At 45.7% G+C, this 7,500-nt stretch overlaps 1 long non-coding RNA gene across 1 annotated transcript in view; it reads right to left on the reverse strand.

Moving 5' to 3' along the window:
* The window catches only part of LOC127927454 (uncharacterized), a 50,984-nt gene that overhangs the window by 8,855 nt on the left and 34,629 nt on the right, over window positions 1-7,500 (reverse strand). Inside the window, exon 2 of the long non-coding RNA XR_008127576.1 lies at window positions 416-437. This is a non-coding gene — a long non-coding RNA (uncharacterized LOC127927454). The remainder of the gene's footprint in view (window positions 1-415; window positions 438-7,500) is intronic.

A 7,500-nucleotide genomic window follows, 5' to 3' on the forward strand; every position in this document is an offset into this window, starting at 1 on the left:
ATATAGAGTAAATAGACAGTATAATATGGACATAGATATAGAGTAAATAAACAGTATAATATGGACATAGATATAGAGTAAATAGACTGTATAATAAGGACATAGATATAGAGTAAATAGACAGTATAATATGGACATAGATATAGAGTAAATAGACAGTATAATATGGACATATATATAGTGAATAAATATGGACATAGATATAGAGTAAATAGAGATTATAATATGGACATATATAGTAAATAAACAGTATAATACGGACATAGATATAGAGTAAATAGACTGTATAATAAGGACATAGATATAGAGTAAATAGACAGTATAATATGGACATATATATAGAGTAAATAAACAGTATAATACGGACATAGATATAGAGTAAATAGACTGTATAAAGTGGTAGTTTTGTACTCACCTCCATCAGAGACCACGGCAGACTGTAAGAAAATACAAAGAGACATGGGTAAGACTGTGTTCTCATCAATAAACACACAGAGAGACATGGGTAAGACTGTGTTCTCATCAATAAACACACAGAGAGACATGGGTAAGACTGTGTTCTCATCAATAAACACACAGAGAGACATGGGTAAGACTGTGTTCTCATCAATAAACACACAGAGAGACATGGGTAAGACTGTGTTCTCATCAATAAACACACAGAGAGACATGGGTAAGACTGTGTTCTCATCAATAAACACACAGAGAGACATGGGTAAGACTGTGTTCTCATCAATAAACACACAGAGAGACATGGGTAAGACTGTGTTCTCATCAATAAACACACAGAGAGACATGGGTAAGACTGTGTTCTCATCAATAAACACACAGAGAGACATGGGTAAGACTGTGTTCTCATCAATAAACACACAGAGAGACATGGGTAAGACTGTGTTCTCATCAATAAACACACAGAGAGACATGGGTAAGACTGTGTTCTCATCAATAAACACACAGAGAGACATGGGTAAGACTGTGTTCTCATCAATAAACACACAGAGAGACATGGGTAAGACTGTGTTCTCATCAATAAACACACAGAGAGACATGGGTAAGACTGTGTTCTCATCAATAAACACACAGAGAGACATGGGTAAGACTGTGTTCTCATCAATAAACACACAGAGAGACATGGGTAAGACTGTGTTCTCATCAATAAACACACAGAGAGACATGGGTAAGACTGTGTTCTCATCAATAAACACACAGAGAGACATGGGTAAGACTGTGTTCTCATCAATAAACACACAGAGAGACATGGGTAAGACTGTGTTCTCATCAATAAACACACAGAGAGACATGGGTAAGACTGTGTTCTCATCAATAAACACACAGAGAGACATGGGTAAGACTGTGTTCTCACACACAGAGAGACAATAAACTGTGTTCTCATCCACACAGAGAGACATGGGTAAGACTGTGTTCTCATCAATAAACACACAGAGAGACATGGGTAAGACTGTGTTCTCATCAATAAACACACAGAGAGACATGGGTAAGACTGTGTTCTCATCAATAAACACACAGAGAGACATGGGTAAGACTGTGTTCTCATCAATAAACACACAGAGAGACATGGGTAAGACTGTGTTCTCATCAATAAACACACAGAGAGACATGGGTAAGACTGTGTTCTCATCAATAAACACACAGAGAGACATGGGTAAGACTGTGTTCTCATCAATAAACACACAGAGAGACATGGGTAAGACTGTGTTCTCATCACATAAACACACAGAGAGACATGGGTAAGACTGTGTTCTCATCAATAAACACACAGAGAGACATGGGTAAGACTGTGTTCTCATCAATAAACACACAGAGAGACATGGGTAAGACTGTGTTCTCATCAATAAACACACAGAGAGACATGGGTAAGACTGTGTTCTCATCAATAAACACACAGAGAGACATGGGTAAGACTGTGTTCTCATCAATAAACACACAGAGAGACATGGGTAAGACTGTGTTCTCATCAATAAACACACAGAGAGACATGGGTAAGACTGTGTTCTCATCAATAAACACACAGAGAGACATGGGTAAGACTGTGTTCTCATCAATAAACACACAGAGAGACATGGGTAAGACTGTGTAAGACTGTGTTCTCATCAATAAACACACAGAGAGACATGGGTAAGACTGTGTTCTCATCAATAAACACACAGAGAGACATGGGTAAGACTGTGTTCTCATCAATAAACACACAGAGAGACATGGGTAAGACTGTGTTCTCATCAATAAACACACAGAGAGACATGGGTAAGACTGTGTTCTCATCAATAAACACACAGAGAGACATGGGTAAGACTGTGTTCTCATCAATAAACACACAGAGAGACATGGGTAAGACTGTGTTCTCATCAATAAACACACAGAGAGACATGGGTAAGCCTGTGTTCTCATCAATAAACACACACAGAGAGACATGGGTAAGACTGTGTTCTCATCAATAAACACACAGAGAGACATGGGTAAGACTGTGTTCTCATCAATAAACACACAGAGAGACATGGGTAAGACTGTGTTCTCATCAATAAACACACACAGAGAGACATGGGTAAGACTGTGTTCTCATCAATAAACACACAGAGAGACATGGGTAAAGACTGTGTTCTCATCAATAAACACACAGAGAGACATGGGTAAGACTGTGTTCTCATCAATAAACACACAGAGAGACATGGGTAAGACTGTGTTCTCATCAACAAACACACAGAGAGACATTGGTAAGACTGTGTTCTCATCAATAAACACACAGAGAGACATGGGTAAGACTGTGTTCTCATCAATAAACACACAGAGAGACATGGGTAAGACTGTGTTCTCATCAATAAACACACAGAGAGACATGGGTAAGACTGTGTTCTCATCAATAAACACACAGAGAGACATGGGTAAGACTGTGTTCTCATCAATAAACACAGAGAGACATGGGTAAGACTGTGTTCTCATCAATAAACACACAGAGAGACATGGGTAAGACTGTGTTCTCATCAATAAACACACAGAGAGACATGGGTAAGACTGTGTTCTCATCAATAAACACACAGAGAGACATGGGTAAGACTGTGTTCTCATCAATAAACACACAGAGAGACATGGGTAAGACTGTGTTCTCATCAATAAACACACAGAGAGACATGGGTAAGACTGTGTTCTCATCAATAAACACACAGAGAGACATGGGTAAGACTGTGTTCTCATCAATAAACACACAGAGAGACATGGGTAAGACTGTGTTCTCATCAATAAACACACAGAGAGACATGGGTAAGACTGTGTTCTCATCAACACACATTAACAGACATCAACAAACACACATTAACAGACATCAACAAACAAACAAACAAACAAACACACACACACACACACACACACACACACACACACACACACACACACACACACACACACACACACACACACACACACACACACACACACACACACACACACACACACACACACACACACACACACACACAGGCAGACACTAATAAAGGTGTGTGGTGTGTGTGTGTGTGTGTGTGTGTGTGTGTGGTGTGTGTGTGTTTGTGCGTGAGTGTGTGTGTGTGTTTGTGCGTGAGTGTGTATGTGTGTGTGTGTGTGTTTGTGAAGGTGAGTTTGTTTGTGGTGTGTTTAGACATGCAGTAGGATTAGATCAGATCAGTGACTCATCCTATATAACCTGAATGACTAACCTCTATGAGAACCAACGGAGAGAGGAGAGATGGAGGGGAACGAGGAGAGAGAGAGAGGGATGGGAACGAGGAGAGAGGGAGGGGAACAAGGAGAGAGAGAGAGGGAGGGGAACGAGGAGAGAGAGAGAGGGAGGGGAACGAGGAGAGAGAGAGGGAGGGGAACGAGGAGAGAGAGAGAGGGAGGGGAACGAGGAGCGAGAGAGAGGGAGGGGAACGAGGAGAGAGGGAGGGGAACGAGGAGAGAGAGAGAGGGAGGGGAACGAGGAGAGAGAGAGAGGGAGGGGAACGAGGAGAGAGAGAGAGGGAGGGGAACGAGGAGAGAGAGAGAGGGAGGGGAACGAGGAGAGAGAGAGAGGGAGGGGAACGAGGAGAGAGAGAGAGGGAGGGGAACGAGGAGAGAGAGAGAGAGAGGAGGGAGGGGAACGAGAGAGAGAGAGGGAGGGGAACGAGAGAGAGAGAGAGGGAGGGGAACGAGGGAGAGAGAGAGAGGGAGGGGAACGAGGAGAGAGGGAGGGGAACGGGGAGAGAGGGAGGGGAACGAGGAGAGAGAGAGAGGGAGGGGAACGAGGAGAGAGAGAGAAGGAGGGGAACGAGGAGAGAGAGAGAGGGAGGGGAAGGAGGGAGAGAGAGAGGGAGGGGAACGAGGAGAGAGAGGGAGGGGAACGAGGAGAGAGAGGGGGAGGGGAACGAGGAGAGAGAGAGAGGGAGGGGAACGAGGAGAGAGAGAGAGGGAGGGGAACGAGGAGAGAGAGAGAGGGAGGGGAACGAGGAGAGAGAGAGAGGGAGGGGAACGAGGAGAGAGGGAAGGGAACGAGGAGAGGAGAGAGGGAGGGGAACGAGGAGAGAGGGAGGGGAATGAGGAGAGAGGAGAGGAGGAGAACGAGGAGAGAGGGAGGGGGAACGAGGAGAGAGGGAGGGGAATGAGGAGAGAGGAGAGGAGGAGAATGAGGAGAGAGGGAGGGGAACGAGGAGAGAGGGAGGGGAACGAGGAGAGAGGGAGGGGAATGAGGAGAGAGGAGAGGAGGAGAATGAGGAGAGAGGGAGGGGAACGAGGAGAGAGGGAGGGGAACGAGGAGAGAGGGAGGGGAATGAGGAGAGAGGGAGGGGAATGAGGAGAGAGGAGAGGAGGAGAACGAGGAGAGAGGGAGGGGAATGAGGAGAGAGGAGAGGAGGAGAATGAGGAGAGAGGGAGGGGAACGAGGAGAGAGGAGAGAGAGAGCTCAGAGAGAGATGGCAAAATGAAAGCGAAGAGAGAAAGGAGATTTAGTGGAGGAGAGAGTGAGATCTCAGCTATAATCTATACCATCTCTGTCTTGCTCACGCCTGTGATGTTTACTGCAAAACCGGCCAGAGAGATCTGGTGGAAAAATACAGTTGGTTTGTGAGAAAGTTTTACCTCAAGCTGACAGTCTGTAAACACACACAACATTTACAAAGACCACGGGTAGCTGAGGACTTAACGATGTACTTTCACACACACACACACACACACACACACGCGCGCACGCACGCACGCACGCACGCACGCACGCACGCACGCACGCACCACGCATGGATATGTGTGGGTTTGTGTTAGAGTATGCTTGAGTATAGATGGTTTGCATATGGTTTGGTACTCATACTGTGGTTTCCACATGTGTGTGTCCAGCCCCCTCCCCCTCTTCCCTCCAGTCTGATTTCAGACATTCATCTGTGGTTCCAGAGGTTTGGCCCCACGTCCCTTCTCTTCTTCCCCTTCTCTCTCTCTATCTCTCCTTATCATCTCCCTTCCCCACTTTATTCTCTTCTTCCTCCTTTTTACCTCTCTCTCTCTCTCCTACCCCTTTCTCTCCCACCTCTCCCTCTCTCTCTCTCTCCTACCCCTTTCTCTCCCACCTCTCCCTCTCTCCTACCCCTTTCTCTCCCACCTCCCTCTCCTACCCCTTTCTCTCCCACCCTCTCTCTCTCTCTCCTACCCCTTTCTCTCCCACCCCCTCTCTCTCTCCTACCCCTTTCTCTCCCACCTCTCTCTCTCCTCTTTCTCCCTCTCTCCTCTTTCTCTCCCACCTCACCCTCTCCCTCTCTCCTACCCCCTTTCTCTCCCCCCTTTCTCTCCCTCTCCTCTCTCCTACCCCTTTCTCTCCCACCCACTCTCCTACCCCTTTCTCTCTCCCACCCTCTCTCTCTCTCCTACCCCTTTCTCTCCCACTTCTCTCCTCTCTCTCCTACCCCTTTCTCTCCCCCTTTCTCTCTCTCTCTCTCCTACCCCTTTCTCTCTCCCACCCCTTTCTCTCCCCACCACTCTCTCTCTCCTACCCCTTCTCTCCCACCTCTCTCTCTCCTACCCCTTTCTCTCCCACTCCTACCCCTTTCTCTCTCTCTCTCCTACCCCTTTTTCCCACCTCTCCCACCTCTCTCTCTCTCTCCTACCCCTTCTCTCCCACCTCAGACCTCTCTCTCCTACCCCTTTCTCTCCCACCTCTCTCTATCTCTCCTTCCATGTGTCTTCTTCCCTCACTTTTTATTATACAGTTCTGGGAGTTGGTCATTCCCTGTACGGAGTCCGATTAGACCTTGTCAAAAGTAGTTATATATATATATATATATAAAACATGTTTCCTGTTAGGTCCAACTGTATAATACCACTCAGACCAGAACATGGTTCCTGTTAGGTCCAACTGTATAACACCACTCAGACCAGAACATGGTTCCTGTAAGGTCCAACTGTATAACACCACTCAGACCAGAACATGGTTCCTGTTAGGTCCAACTGTAGAACACCACTCAGACCAGAACATTAGGTCCAACTGTATAATACCACTCAGACCAGAACATTAGGTCCAACTGTATAATACCACTCAGACCAGAACATGTTTCCTGTTAGGTCCAACTGTATAACACCACTCAGACCAGAATATTAGGTCCAACTGTACAACACCACTCAGACCAGAACATGGTTCCTGTTAGGTCCAACTGTATAACACCACTCAGACCAGAACATTAGGTCCAACTGTATAATACCACTCAGACCAGAACATGGTTCCTGTTAGGTCCAACTGTATAATATCACTCAGACCAGAACATTAGGTCCAACTGTATAACACCACTCAGACCAGAACATTAGGTCCAACTGTATAACACCACTCAGACCAGAACATGGTTCCTGTTAGGTCCAACTGTATAACACCACTCAGACCAGAACATTAGGTCCAACTGTATAATACCACTCAGACCAGAACATTAGGTCCAACTGTATAATACCACTCAGACCAGAACATGGTTCCTGTAAGGTCCAACTGTATAATACCACTCAGACCAGAACATTAGGTCCAACTGTATAATACCACTCAGACCAGAACATGTTTCCTGTTAGGTCCAACTGTATAACACCACTCAGACCAGAACATGGTTCCTGTTAGGTCCAACTGTATAACACCACTCAGACCAGAACATTAGGTCCAACTGTATAATACCACTCAGACCAGAACATGGTTCCTGTTAGGTCCAACTGTATAATACCACTCAGACCAGAACATTAGGTCCAACTGTATAACACCACTCAGACCAGAACATTAGGTCCAACTGTATAACACCACTCAGACCAGAACATGGTTCCTGTTAGGTCCAACTGTATAACACCACTCAGACCAGAACATTAGGTCCAACTGTATAATACCACTCAGACCAGAACATTAGGTCCAACTGTATAACACCACTCAGACCAGAACATGGTTCCTGTTAGGTCCAACTGTATAACACCACTCAGACCAGAACATTAGGTCCAACTGTATAACACCACTCAGACCAGAACATTAGG

The sequence above is a fragment of the Oncorhynchus keta genome, unplaced genomic scaffold (genome assembly GCF_023373465.1).
Source record: "Oncorhynchus keta strain PuntledgeMale-10-30-2019 unplaced genomic scaffold, Oket_V2 Un_scaffold_14265_pilon_pilon, whole genome shotgun sequence".
NCBI classification, from domain to species: Eukaryota; Metazoa; Chordata; class Actinopteri; order Salmoniformes; family Salmonidae; genus Oncorhynchus; species Oncorhynchus keta.